The 15,380-nt window shown below is 33.8% G+C and overlaps 1 long non-coding RNA gene across 12 annotated transcripts in view; it reads left to right on the top strand.

Annotated features, from left to right (window-relative positions):
- The window catches only part of LOC125668492 (uncharacterized), a 72,507-nt gene that overhangs the window by 42,843 nt on the left and 14,284 nt on the right, over nucleotides 1-15,380 (top strand). For 4 of the 12 annotated variants that reach the window (XR_007367638.2, XR_007367649.2, XR_008802353.1 and 1 more), the window contains 2 exons: nucleotides 2,111-2,206; nucleotides 8,234-8,326. This is a non-coding gene — a long non-coding RNA (uncharacterized LOC125668492). Of the gene's footprint in view, nucleotides 1-1,236; nucleotides 1,300-1,555; nucleotides 1,629-2,110; nucleotides 2,207-8,233; nucleotides 8,327-15,380 lie in introns of all 12 variants that reach the window. The other 8 variants (XR_007367639.2, XR_007367646.2, XR_007367641.2 and 5 more) reach the window with 3 other exon arrangements.

The following is a 15,380-nucleotide window of genomic DNA, read 5'->3' as shown; positions in this document are numbered from 1 at the left end:
TTGAACCCGAGTCCTACTAAAGCAAGCATTCTGTGAAAGCGAGCACTCCTCCGATATTTGTATGATTATATCGGTTATTATGGGGAATTATTACAAAAAGTGTACTGAATTTATTTTTTTAAAAAAACAATTTCTGTGGAAATCTAGAAAGCGGTCCTGCATACAATGTCTGATCATTCTTCATTCAAACTGGAAGTGTACATTGTCACAAGATCTGGCTGCACTGATTTGGTGTATAGGTCCTATATTTCCTGGTTTAGAGAGGCTAGAAATGACAACTGACAACAATAGCCCTTGAAGGGACAAGTAACAGTATTGAAAAATCTCTAAAATGCCACTAGACTTTAGAACAATTGTTTGTTTGTGAATCGGAAGTGATTGAATTGGATTGTGATGCTTCATCACTGAACATGATACGATTATATTTTGAGTTGATTACCACACACAATGTTTTAAATATTTGTAATTCTGTATGTACAGTACTTCCTTACGTATATATGTAAGTGTACACTTGGTAGCTAGAGTGGAATTAAATGTTATCACATTCATAACAAATAGTCGGCAAGTCTGAGCCTGGTCTGGTCTCTACAGATTGGGGCGATGATACTTACAGAACTGTGACAAAAACATCAGATAAGTGAAACAAAACAAAAACATTAGGGTCATATGCAAGTTTAAAAACTTCAACAATACCTGATCCAAGCAGCTGGTTTCTACATTGGACTAATGTGTACATTAGATTTAATAGATCTTTAAATAATATTCAGAGCAGATGTTTAAAAATTTTCAAAAATGTTTCTGAATATTTTCTGAAAATACAGAATAGTAATAGATTATAATGAGCATGTGCTTGGAAAGTAGAAATGTTGCTAATGATTTTTAAAATGACATTGAAAAGATATTGATGGGGTTGTTGTTGTTGATAATTATATTTAACAATATGTCGATCATATGCTGATCAAACCAAGTCACAGTTGTTGAATGCTGTCTATACCAACAAATTATGTAACATTCGTAGTGATACAATGTTTTGTAATTATACACATGGTGGAATTTATAGGTGAAAATACAAATCGCTTCATCAGAAAAGTTCAAACTGCAGCTCAAAATAATGAATATGAAGGAGTACTGTAAAAGGTTCAGTTATATCACTTACATATTAACTGAATGCTAGGTTCAGTCAAAAGTACGCTAAGAAAAGATTGATTTTACTTCTAATAGGTTACCTTTTTTTAGATTTTAAAGACATGATAAGGAAAAAGTGCATATGAGACCTGCAGTCCCAAGTTCTTTTCAATGGTAATTATGTCATATGTCTGACCTTCATAAACAGAATATGTATTTTGGCAGACTGCATTTCCATAATTCATGAAAAAAGCGGAAAACATTACATACGTCATATGGTCATGAAAGGTGAAAACCCTGACAGTTGAGGCTCTGTGTATTTAGTAAGAAAATGATCGAGATATAGAGCTATCTCCTCATCAGAAATTTAGACAGAGAAACTGTTAGGAAAAGATCAAGTCACCTAGGCAAATTACACTCTTTTTTTTAGATAATGGCCTTGTAGTCACCATGCTAACACATTTGCTGATGTCACAAGAATCAAATTTATTCACGTAGATATTGTAAGTATCGCCCAGTGATTTATATTGTATGTCACCTATCAAGGTAGACCAGCGATTATTTTGATTTGTCGAGACACATTATTTTTGATAAATTTGTATTCACAACACACTATTATTGTGTTGCCAAATCAGGTCTATTTTGCCTTCAGAGATTTACTCAAATTACTTCTAGTAGTCCAGTATACAACTATTGCAGCAGTGGCAGAGGACCCTTTTTTATAGTATTTTTGTATAGATATTGACCTAATTCGATTCATCTATAAAACTGTCGATACAGATAATGTACTACGATTTTCTTATTTATGTACTTCTTCAATATTATTGTATAGTGACTTTTTCATCACAAGAATTAAATAAAAGTAGAGGAGCATATGACATGCAGGCTTCAAACTCTCTTTATATACCCTTGATATCTGGCAGTTACATTTACATACATGTACATGATGTCCATGTTAATTTCTTTACTTTTTGTTTAATTTCAGATGAAAATCCAGGGGTTGTTTGTGTATTCACCCATTGTACCACAGATGAACAGAATCCTGTCAAGACAAGAAGCCAGGGGTGTTATGGTATCCAAGGTATCAAATTAAACTTTAAAAGTCAATAAAAAAAGATTGATACATTTTGCATACACAATGTATTTAAAGGTGGAGTCACTATATGTAATGGAATTTTAAAGATAAAATTGTTGTCATAGCAAATGAGAACAAACAAATTGTAAAACTAAAAATGCATCATAATCATGGGTGTTTTGTTTTTGTTTTCCATGGTAACTGTGATTTGGGTTTCAACAGAGATGTTTTATGTGCTTGGGAGTTGAGTTGATGAAAAGGAAATGCTTTGTCCCTCCATATACCTGTCTATCCTCCATTTTTCTGTCTTCAATGTAGCCCCCCCCCCCCCTCCAGTTATTTCTTAATAAGCTTTAGAAGAACTTCTTTTCATACACAGATCTTCTGTATGACCTTGACCTCTGAAATTTGTATTCTGCTCATGTCTGACAAACATATTGAAGATGCAATCACTAACTTCCTACAGAAATGAATTCTTTATATTTCAAATGATTTTTTTTTATCTTTTAGTGATTATATTGCATGACAGTAAGGGAAGTGAAGACTTTGCATAACAAATGAATGTAAGAAAGGGACTCACAGTAGCCTGATATTAACATATATCTTATGTAATAATTCAATAGGTTTTGTAGGAGTTTTGTAGTTGACTACTTCAAGCATGTTTATGAAATATTTTGACTCCAATTTAGTACATTTCTATTACGATTAACCTACCCTATATATAAGTAGATTACGGGGTCACTTTATGATAAATAATTACATCATGAAAAAATATAATTAATAATTTATGCCAGAAATTCATCAATTCTCAAAATAGCTGTGACTTTCATGAGCTACAGTGATGAAAAATAAATGAAATCAATTATGTACTGGTGTGTGTCTTGTGATGATTGCTAATGAAGATTTATCTTTGTATTAAATGTAAAGTAATAAGAGTCTGATTAAATCTGACAGCTTCCAAAGTATATAGGTAAACTTCCCCTCCAGGGAATGACATGTTTTATTCTGTGTGTACATATCAATTTATCTTCACCATACATTTACATGTGGAAGCCTCGGGCAAAAAAGGGAAAAAATATGCTTATGAGTAAGTTTGTGTTATCTTAATTTCATCTCTTAACAGAAACTTAATATTTTTTTTATTATAGAGAAATGTAATGTTTATTTAAAAAAAAAAAACCTGTTTGTCTCAAAGTTTCAAATGATATTTTACTATCATGTTTTGACATGACCCTTTATTTGACATTTATGGTAGTCAAATGCTATGCAATTTTTATTATAGGTAGTTTTGGTAGAATTTGTAAAAAAAATTCTGATTGGACTGTCTGTTAGGGTTAAATAAGGTCACAGGCTCCATGCTGCCAGCAAGTTCATTGATGTGCAGATTGCTAATGAATCGATCATTTCCCATTTGTGGACTGTCCAGTTGATTGTGTTTTCTGGTGGTAAGACATTTGGCCTGAGGACTAAGGTGACCACTTATTAGGAAACTACATACATCTTGCCAATACACTAAATACCTGTCACTTTGCCTACCAATCAAACGTGAAGGGCATATGTTATAACCCTCTGATAATGACTAGGCTCAGAGCCTCTCGAGTCGCTCACAGCCCAAGAGGAGTGCAGGATCTTTCACCTATTTCATAGAAATTGTGTTGCTGATTGGAATGTATTTAAGAAGCAAGTCTTCCCCAGAGATATATCGATATTGTAGATAAATTTAGAATTGAAAAGTTGCATGTTTTCTAAATGAATTTTGGGATTTGAACTTGCATCCTGAGAGAATGAATGAAGATGAGTAAAGAGAGTCCTGGAAGTCGGTGACCTTAACAATAGTAGATCATTTACATTCAGGAATAAACAAAAATAGATTCTGTCCTCCATGATTGCATCAGTGTATAGAAACACCAGAACATCATAATTATTTTGTATATATATCTGGCTTAATGTATGTAGCTCCAATTTTATGGGACTTATCAAAATTAATGGTTCAAAGTAGAAAAGTTGTATTGATTTCCACTTAGTATAGGTTAATTTAATCAATAACCGAAGGAAATATATATGTTGCCAGATTTAAAGATGTCAGACAGTTTATATCAACATCAGAAAATTGCACATTTTCATTAAATAGCGTGTAAAAAATACTTAAAAACTGGTTGAAATAATTTCAACAGTTTCAAAACACTGCTGCTTTATAAATATATATGAATTAATTGTGGATATTAAGGAAATCATTGTATGATAAACGTACAATAGAAAAATACCAGCATAGGAGTTATTGCCCTTGACAACGTTTTTGTAAAATAGATAATTGATTATTCATAGAAAATATAAACCTTTTCAATATCGAGGTGTTAACCAGATTTTTTATAATACCCAGTGAATAAAATTGCTCCTGAAAATATATTTCTATCATGCACAAATTTTAATGAAATGTAAAGATTTTGCAAAAACCGATGACATCTCACGAGGGTGTAATTACTTTATATGTTTTAGACATCAATAAAGAAAACATTCACATAAAAATGAATTATTGAATAACTGATTAACCATGAATTATATTTTTAGGTCACAGAAGTAAACTCAGGTGACCTAGCTATTGCAATTGGTCAGCGTCTGTCATTGTGTGTTAACAATTGAACATTCTTAACTTCTTCTTGATAACTACCATTCCAATTCTTTTCAAATTTGGTTTGAAGCATCTTTGGAACAAAGGGGACATGAATTGTAAATTTCAGGACTTCTGCACCCCTGGGGCCTTAGGGGCAGGGCAAAAACTGCCTAAATGGACCAATTTTCAAAAATATTTTTCTCTACAGCCACATATGTGGAAGAAAAACTAAATGCATAGTGATGTAGAGCAGGAAGGCCTCTAATGAAATTGTAAATTTCATGATCCCCAGGGTAGAGGTTCTGACTCCAGGGCAGGGCCAAACTTGGTATATAGTGTTTATGTGTAAAACATTTAAAAAACATCTTCTTTAATGTTATTAATACTAAATTGAAATAAAATGGATATTTAGAATAAGCTGGTAACCCTTTACCAAAATTTCATGATCCCAGGGTGAGGGATTTTGTTGATATCGGGGTGATGCCAGAAATGGTCAGTGATGATTAAATATGTTAACAATTGAACATCTACAACTTCTTGATCACTCCAGTGAGTGATAATTAAGGCCTGTGGGCCTCTTGTTTTTTAAAACTTACGAAATGCATCATACTGTCTCAAACTGAAAGACATCTATATAATGCTTGAAATGCTATTAGAGTAATAACAAAACAAAATTAAATTTTACATATCAAATGCTTAAAAATGGATTGTTTTTCTCCGGTTTTTAGCTTTTGTTGCTATCTTCGAAATTTTGAGGGGGATTAAGAGGAGTTACATACATCATTTATTATTTCTGTAGCCAGTTGTCTAATTTTAGGAATGAATATTTACATCGTTTACATTATGGGGTATTTATATGATGGGGGAAGTCAATTATGCAGAAACTACTTCATATTTCCATATTGTTTTTCCTTATGCTTATTTTTCATAATTTGGCTTATTTCTTTTTATAGATATATTGTTTTGATGTCTAGTTTAAAGGTACCTGTAAAGTGTGAAACGAAACGAAATCTACCGAAACGAAATCCAACGAAACGAAACCTACCGAAACGAAATGCAACAGATTGTACAACCGAACTCTTTTAATTATAATTATTAAAAATGGTATCTTAGGCCCCTGTGAAAGTTACCACATATAAATAAAATTCGCCTCCCTTTTGATGTAGGCTTTAGGCTTGACTTATACAAATTTTTAAAAATTGGAATGGGGGGGGGGGGATGATTATATAAGTACAAAGTACATATCCGATAAAATACCATGTGCAATTAGTTTCAGATCCATAAATTTCAGAACGGAGGGTTACAGTCTCACAGGTCAGAGGTCAAGGGAAACACACTTAACGAGGGGTGGGGTCGCCGGCGCTGGATCCGCGTTTGGGCATAAATACATGTTTTAGTGTTTTTTGCTCTAAAGACAAATCTATGTATACATGTGGATATTGTGTATTTGTATGTAGTATATCAAATGGTGGATTCTGAGTATGTCCTCCCGTTCTCTTTGTAATTTATGCTTCCCTTGTTCATAAGCCTTTTGATTTTACAAAATGCTGACCTCTTCCTGATATTATTGCATAAAACAATTTCCGTTTTCCGTCCCGTTTTCAATTCCACGTCTTAAGCAACATCCCAAATGTATAGAGTTATCTTTAGACTCGCTACATATCAATAATAATTTTTAATAATACATGTATATATATCTTACCAAATTGCATTCATATAATATGGTATGCTAATTAATTTTTTTTCATTATTGAAAGTACTCACACCTCAGTAGTTAGAGATAAAATAAGAGGTTAAGAGCTCTTCCTGCTTTCAACTTTCTCAGACACCAGCTTCTTCAAACAATGTATCTATACCCAAAGGCGGATCCAACGCCGGTGACCCCACCCCTCGTTTAGTGTGTTTCCCAAGACCTCCGAGACTGTAACCCTCCGTTCTGAAATTTGTGGTATTTAATCAACTTCGGATATGTACTTTGTGCTTACTCACACCCCCCCTTTCCAACTTTTAAAACTTTGTATCAGTCAAGCCCAAAGCCTATATCAGGGGAGGTGAATTTTATTTATGTGGTAACTTTCACAGGGGCCTAAGATACCATTTTTAATTATTATAATTTAAAAAGTTCGGTTATACATGTACAATCTGTTTCGTTTCGTTTCGGCGGGTTTCGTTTTGTTTCGGTAGATTTCGTTTCGGTAGATTTCGTTTCGCACTTTACAGGTACCCCTAGTTTAAAGGTTATTGCTTTTATTGATAAAAATGCTTTGAAACAGCATAGATTTATCACTTAAATACAAAGTACTTGTAAATATTATAATGCATTAGGTAACAGATGAATATAAAGATAGACACCTCTGCAGATAATCAAAATATCTTTCGTGAAATAAAAAATGCCTGTTATTGTAATTTATGCTCGGCGTATTAAATGGGTCGAGAATTCGATTTTCCACAAGGAAGCTTTGTTTCTACAGTATTCTCGACATACGATTTGTGATGCTAAAGTACCTACCAAAGCATGAAATACAATTAGATTTGTTGGAAGAAAGCAAATTCACATCACTTAGGGTTACTATCTGTTTGTGTTTGTTGATTTTATCTTTCTCTTCCCAGAATATTTTGAAAACAATGTAAAACTTTAATTGTATCATAATAATGCATCGTTAGAATTTCCCTAAAATTGTATGAATCAGAGGTTGATGAAGAGGTGAAGTGGATGCATGTCCTGACTAGTGTCATCTCCCAAATACAAGGAAATATTAGCTCGGAGTCTGCGAAGTGTCCCTGAACATTTCTGGAAAGTTGGTGCTGCGACTGGTATGCACTGTTACAGTGCTCTCAGCATTTGTTAAAGCTCCCACACTTACAATACACAAAATAAAGTCGTTTAAACCAGAGCTGATTTCTAACCACCTTAACAGTTACTTCTCCCTAGTACACTGTTGTTTGATTTAATTTGTTTTTCATGTGTAGAAAGTACTGATTTACCTATATCCTTCATTTGAAATAGCTTCTCTGTGGTTTTGCATACTGAGATTCGTAATCAAGAGTCATATTGACGTTGGAGAATGTATTTGTAAAGTGAGTTTGTGCTTGAAGCATAAGGAAAAGGGTTCTTTGGTTCAAGTTCAAAACACAAACATGTGAAGAAAAATAATCTTTGCTAAGTAAACCTTTCTTAATGCCTCCATGTCAATGTAATAATATCGCAACGAGAATTTTAAACATAGGTAATGTGTTCACCTCATCACTGCACACCTCTTTCTGATTACCTTGTCTCTCTTTGTATATATACCCTTTTTCCTATTCTATTACACTCCTAGTAGAGACATTGCTCTCATTGATCACCACTGTGTTTACACATACCCATCTGCCACATGCTATTTACATATTTTAAGGTTGATTTTATTGGGTTATATCAACAGATGTGGCCACAGTAACAGCTTGGACAATAAAAAGCTTTCCATAATGGAACTGAGCACCCCACCTGAACATCCTAAACAAACGAGGCCACACAGGTGAGATTATGTGTCCATAGGCATCCAGGTACACACCAGAGAAATGGGAATTAATGAGATAAGAAATTTACTGTTGCTCTGTGATCAATTAAGAGAAGAAGTGACCAGTGGGGGAAAAAGAATTATTAGATGACCTATGGCTAAACATGAACTATATTCAAATCTCCTCCACCCATGATGAGAAGGGTTAGGAATTGGGTCTCATTTATCAAAGTCTTCCATGAATTTTCTTTTTTCTTTTTATGAGTGGACTATTTGTAGAAATAGGACGCACTTTTAACTTCTGTTGAGTTTTTTTAGTACACCAATGATTTTTCTGATGAAGCACTTGTTATTGATTGGTTACACTGATTGAGAGCAGCACCATTCTGCTCATTGTTATTAGGTAATTACTTCCTCTTTTCATATTAATTTTGCAGACAGTACATTTTTCATCACAGGGTTGTAATACACATAGGAAAATTGAAAAGTAGAATGTAAGCATGCTTTCATGCACTGATACAGACCCTACCTATTTAGATGCTGTTTGCCTCATTATTGTAAAGTACACTTGTCCTAATTGATAAAGAATGATGTTTGTATTGATCGGTGATGTTATTTTCAGTTTGTTGCCTGGTATGTAAAATTCATACTCGTTGAGTGTGTTTTTTCTTCATTTACGTCTGTAGCGTTTATGGTGAAATCCACTCGCAATGTCAGTTAGTTGAACACAAAAATCTATATTAAACACAATTCTTTGATACGTGTTTCTGATACCAAAGGATATTGACATATCAAAAGGCAATATGATTTAGAAATCTTTTATTTTGGGATGTGTATTATCATTTAAGAGGGAGAAAATGAACAAATTGACAAAAGATTTTTTTTTTTTTTTACCCTTTAAAGTGGCAGGTTGAATTGCTTACTAAGGAAGCTGATAACTTTGATCCACTGCATAAATAATTTCAGGTCGTATTTAATGATCCATGAAGAAATATCTGTCTGGGAGTGGAATTGGTGGTATTAGTATAAATGTACTGGTTTACTTGACAGATATATGTAAGACATTGACTTGCAACACGGGTGGGTGTAGTGGGTCTCATTTACAACTGCATATAGTCATCGCATTGTTTACTAACCCTTTATCGTCCTTCAATTACGTTATTTCTTTCATTCAGTGGAAAAGAAGTTGACACGTGGGCTAGATATGGGAAGAACTAATCATTTAACTTCCTAAAACCCACATTGTCTTGTTAATACATATACACATATTGAATCTCTGGTTAGAACTATATTTTGTTTACTAACTACAGCATGTGGGTTTGGGGGAAAAAACCAGTATTACAGTTCAGAGCGTAAACATTGATTAAAAGTGCACTGTATGCCTGTATAATGCATTTAGTCATTTTTACGTACCTGAGTTTTTTGACCTAGTTGGATAAAAATAGATCTGTTCTACAGCAACAAACCCCCTACAAAAAGAACTGAGATGACTTTCAATATAGGACAGTATGACACGAATGATTTATTAAGGGGGAAGTTACATCCTCCTGCGATATACTTGCATTTTGAATTGATGGAAACTGGGACATTGATCATGATAATTGTAAGACACAGCCAAGAAACTAAGGGTTAATCAGCTGACACATGAGGGTTCATAAAGCTTCACAAGACCTTGTTGCAGTTTTTTGTTTGCACTCGGTGATCTTATAATGAACTTCCAAGTGTCACCATAAGCTGTCAGTTTCTGGGAGGGTGGGATGATGTCATGAGGGTCAATCAAGGTCATGACCATGTAATATCATCTGTGTATTACCCCCATGTATATTCACCATGCGAGATATGCTTTCGCACCATCATAACAACCTACTGTAATATCAGTCGTCAGCCTTGGCAGTGCTGAAAATAGCCAGCTTCTATTTTGGCAAGCTGTGACCAGAGACTTCTAAGTGTTTGTTTACAGTTGGCTAAAAGTCCTAAATTGTTTCTAATGATGAATACTGTCAACTTAGTAAGTGCACTAAGTGTACAGCTCTTTTCATATTCTTTCAGCCTACTAAATGGAACTAATTTTCAAACATCAGTTTTTATCAGTTGATGCCAGTGAAGCTTGATTGACACAAGGGTTGATAATAGTTCAATGCACACATATAGGGAGCCAATACAGTCAAAACAGAAGGAGCAGACAAAAAGTCAGATCAGATAGAGATGGTTCAAGTTACAAAACACCATGGGCTGAAATCGGCACTGTCTTTTGTCAAGAAATGCTTCATTAAAGGGGCTAATGGCTTGGGCTGCGTGTCCAAGTTACATACTCAAAATAAAATTAAAAATAGAAATAATAAGGATTAAATGCTTTTCAGAATCATTTATCTAATTTGTAATTTTATTATGTTTGATGAAATTTCAGTAAAAAAAATTGTAATATTCTATACCAACTCAATATAGTATGGTATTGCATTTGTATCTTGAAATATAACAAAATATTGCATAAAATTTGTAAATAGATGTGTGTGTGACCTCATTGAGTTAATTGGTTGGTATTTCCCCTCAGTTCATTCAGTCAGGTGTTTTGTTTGTAAACACAGAATCACAGCCAACTGGTGTGATGTGTGATGATGACATTCATCAGGAGCAGCTGATGCCCTTTCTTAAGGGTACTTCACTGTTTCCTGGTGGCTGGAGCATATGCAGATTAACCATCTTCCTATGTATAAAACATGTGATAAAAAGATATACTCTTTGTTTTTTTTATAAGTTTTAGAGCCAAGTGCAATTCTTTTCCATATCAATAGAGCAATGAATGTATGATAAATTGCTTATAAGTTAGAATGACTTTCCAGTTTAGGACTCTTTTAAGAAAGCTGATCATAGAGTTAATTACCAACACATTATTTCATGACAGACATTTTGTAATTTTCTTAAATATTGTCAGAATATAAGATAAAATAGATAGAAGAAACTGTATTTCAGCTGCCTAAGTTTTCCTGTATACATACAGATTACAAACCAAAATATTTTGATTTATCAACATTTCATCAGAAATAACCATGTACATGTATTTTCTTTTTTTTATAAAAGCACAGACCAGTTTATATTGATAAAGGAACAAGTTAAATTATAAACTATGAACAATTGCAAAATATAGATATGTAAGGGGTCATCCATAATTGTCAACCATTTTCCAAAGTGTGCAAAAAGCACACTTTTTGAGACCCCCCCCCCCCCCCCCTCCTCAAAAAGTGTACATCAACCATTTTCAAATTCCCAACAAGAAGATCGACAATCAAGTTTATGAGCAAGTTAGTTCAAACAATGAGTTCTTTAATATTGGTACCTCTATTTCTTGTTATATATGAATGATATAATGTTTTATAAATGTGCAAATCTTGTGTACGTAATAGATTTTTGTTTTTATAGAAAAAAATAAAATGTCTCTGTCGTATCTTGTCGTCTTTTCACGATAAAATAAAACCGAACTCCGCGATACGAAATAAATCCGGAAGAGAAAAAAGAGCGTACGGTAAAATTGTCGATTTTTTACCCCCCTCCCCCCAAGTGTGCTTTTTGCACACTTTGGAAAATGGTTGACAATTATGGATGACCCCTAAAAGAAATAAATCTATTAGTTGTATGATTGAGAATATAAAAATAATGGAAGCTTGTGGTAATTTCCGCAATCCGCATCACCGATAATACAAAATCCATGCATGTATTGTTTTTATACCCCCATAATGAAAACAACCTAGACATTCATTACACAAGTTCTACTTTTTGTGACCTTGCTGGCACACACCCCTTTTCCATTGTTACTGATCCACACTTGTTAAGCTTTATTACTTATAAATTTAATGTTAACCTCTTTTCTTTTTCTTTTTTTTGGACAACAAAAATTGCAATTACATGTACTTAGTCTCTCTGATATTACAAACCTTTTGAAGGAATATCAGGATATCTAAAGGATATTTTATCACAGGCTAAATTTTATAGCTTTAATGTATAATATTTCTAATACACATTTTAATGTCTTCTTCATTTCTCTGTTCATTTAACAGAGGAAAATCTTGAGAGCATTTCCGTTTGATGAGTCGCCACAAACTTTATTATTTCTCATTATTAAAGAGTTTGATGTTACAGGGAAATGGTGCATTTTAATTATCTTTTTATAGCACACCCCATGGAGAAGTATTTTGAATCACTGAATAAAATTTTCTGTCATGTGTGTTTGTGTAAAAGGATTTTATATTTTGTGGTTTATCACGGGCTTCTTCTGTGTGTTTGTGTGTGTTTTAACCCACTTCTTCCCATTAAGCCGTCTAGTCGTCAAGTCTCTGTTCATGAGTATCAGGGCACCCAGCAATTGTTTCCTTTGAAAAAAATATCTAGAGAATTTTCATTATGATCATTGTGTGGTGATCAAAATGAATGCACGTTTGATACAGAAGAGTGTCTTGTCCAGTAATATTTGCTTTTTGTAGAAATTATGTTTTTGTTTTAAAAAAAGAATTGTGCAGGTAGATGTTTGTTTATTTCTGTCTGTAGCCTGAATCTAGTATTAAGAAGATAATCATGTGCCCAAGGTAGTTCTTTATATTTGATTTTGCTGGCTTGACATTACATCTTGCATTTTTAACACCTGCTAATAATCATAAACCCATCATTTTTGTGTCCCGGGGCCTTGAAAAAAGTAATTCACAAAATCTGATGAACGGGAGTCACCTCTTGAATATCAAAAAGATTTGTTTTGAAAGTAAGTGAAGGTACGGACCTTCTGTTATGTGTGGAGGAAGTTGACCTGTTAAGGTGAGGGATCCATGGGCAGTGTCGATGTCCTTAGTCCACACCACAGATTTCTGGATGGTAGGGGACAGTGATTTCACCAACTTGTCAGAAATCCATCATGATCGCATAATATCATGGATCATTCATGATCCATCAAATAGTTGTTTGTGTGCACAGGAGGTAATGTAAACACTGTTTATTTTAGCAAGTACATTGGCACAGTAGGTAAATTTACAGAAATACTAACAGTTTCATGTTTTATAATGTAGAAAAATATTTCAAAAGGCCATCAACACATACATACCTGTGGTTCGAACTGCACTTGATTTTAATGTTGAAATTCACAGTAATGACAGTATATGCGTAGATAAGACATAGTTTTGCCCGAATTCATATAGTATTGAGAGATCGCTATGGTCATTTTTTAGCATTTGTATATCACATGTACGATATCTGATTTCTACAGAATTAATATTGATCATTATGAATTTTACAGTATTTTAATTTTACATATTTGGATAAGGGGGAAGCTGCCTGCAAGTTTTCTCAAGGCAAACTTGCAGTCATATTTATATTGCATAACTGGCAAGTCATACCTTGATTAATATGAGAAAACATACATTGATCTCTTAATGCACTTTTTGTCAGTTATGATCACTGTCATTTATAACACTGTGTACGCTCTTAGACAGGGTGCAACCCCTAAACTTCTTTATCAGTGAGAGCGGTATTGATCCAGGGGCCTTACTGTGAACTTTACCCAATTTGAAATGGGGGAAAAGTTTAGTCAACGAGACAACTACCCAGCCCTTCAGAAATTCCCAAAATGATCTGGGACAGTGTTTTCGGAAGTTTTGCCAAATGTAAGATTTTCACACAGTCATTGGATGACTACATCACATGGGGTTGGGAGTTTAAACTTTTTTTTGTCGCACCAAACTCAAGGATAACTTTTTGACATGGTTTGACATAGCATTCATTAATATTACCAATGGGTATTTGAAAATCAATTAGTCTCTGTGGATTTGTAGTTATAGCATGCATCTCATTTACCTGCAATCCTAATTAATTTGATTATCGTCTGGATTGAAAATTTCTTCAAAAAATCATTTCTTTCTTATGCAGCTCTCAAAATTTTGTGGATCAGAGTCGATGATATATATAATGTACTTATAATACATGTGCAGTGTTTTAATTATGATAAGTATTTTATCCACCTTGCATTTCTTTGAAGCAGCTTTTAACATTCTGTAGTTTATATATACATTTAAATTGTCATAAATTTCAAATTTCAAAGCACTGAAAGATAAATGAATTCCTTTCTTATCTCCAGCAGAAAGGTATTAGCTATATATATACTAAAAACTGTAATCTAAATGTAATTGCAGTTTAATCATCTTGGTATGTCTGCTAGGTTTTCTTATCTTCCAGGCCTGTGTGTTGATCAAATTATGTCAGCTTTACAGTTTAAATATGCATCTCATCAAGGCCCGTCTCCTGTTTATAAGTTGTCAGTAAACCTAGAGGTCATTTTTCATCATCAGTAATTTTAGAAGTCATGTGTATGTACAGGAGATTAAAATGCATGGAGAGTCCTTCTTAAAGAAGATTTAAAAGAACTGACCTTGACCTTCCTCAGATGTCTGGGTTTGTCAGATTGAACAGGTCAAAGTATTGTTGATTTCAAAATATTATCAGTTCCAAGTAAATAAAGGCTAGATCAGAAAATAGTGGTCTTTCAAATACCAATTAAAGCCAACCACTTATAACAATAACTAAACTGACACTGAGGGTCAGGATCAACAGTGTTACGATGTCTGGCATTGGATTAAACTGCCTGGAGACTGGAGGAAAGAGTAGCTGAATATATATATACAGAGTATTGCATGTTTTACACTGCAGTATTGATTACTGTATGGAATGTCAGACACTAAAAGTGACAGTGAAGGAATGAACAGAACAAAATGAAGCCAATCACCATTCGGCCTCCTAGCCTATTTGTTCTAGCAATGATATATATCAGCTAAGCAGTCATCTATACCCCATGCAAACAGTGGTTAGACACTAATATTACTGTAGATCATTTTGACAGGTTTGATTTCCTGCGGTACTTCTGGTACTTTTGACAGGTTTGATTTCCTGCGGTACTTCTGGTACTTTTGACAGGTTTGATTTCCTGTGGTACTTTTGACAGGTTTGATTTCCTGCGGTACTTCTGGTACTTTTGACAGGTTTGATTTCCTGCGGTACTTCTGGTACTTTTGACAGGTTTGATTTCCTGCGGTACTTCTGG

The sequence above is a fragment of the Ostrea edulis genome, chromosome 4, assembly GCF_947568905.1.
Source record: "Ostrea edulis chromosome 4, xbOstEdul1.1, whole genome shotgun sequence".
In the NCBI taxonomy this organism is placed as follows: Eukaryota; Metazoa; Mollusca; class Bivalvia; order Ostreida; family Ostreidae; genus Ostrea; species Ostrea edulis.
The sequence above is the reverse complement of the archived record's forward strand: the minus strand, read 5'-3'. Positions and strand labels throughout refer to the sequence as shown.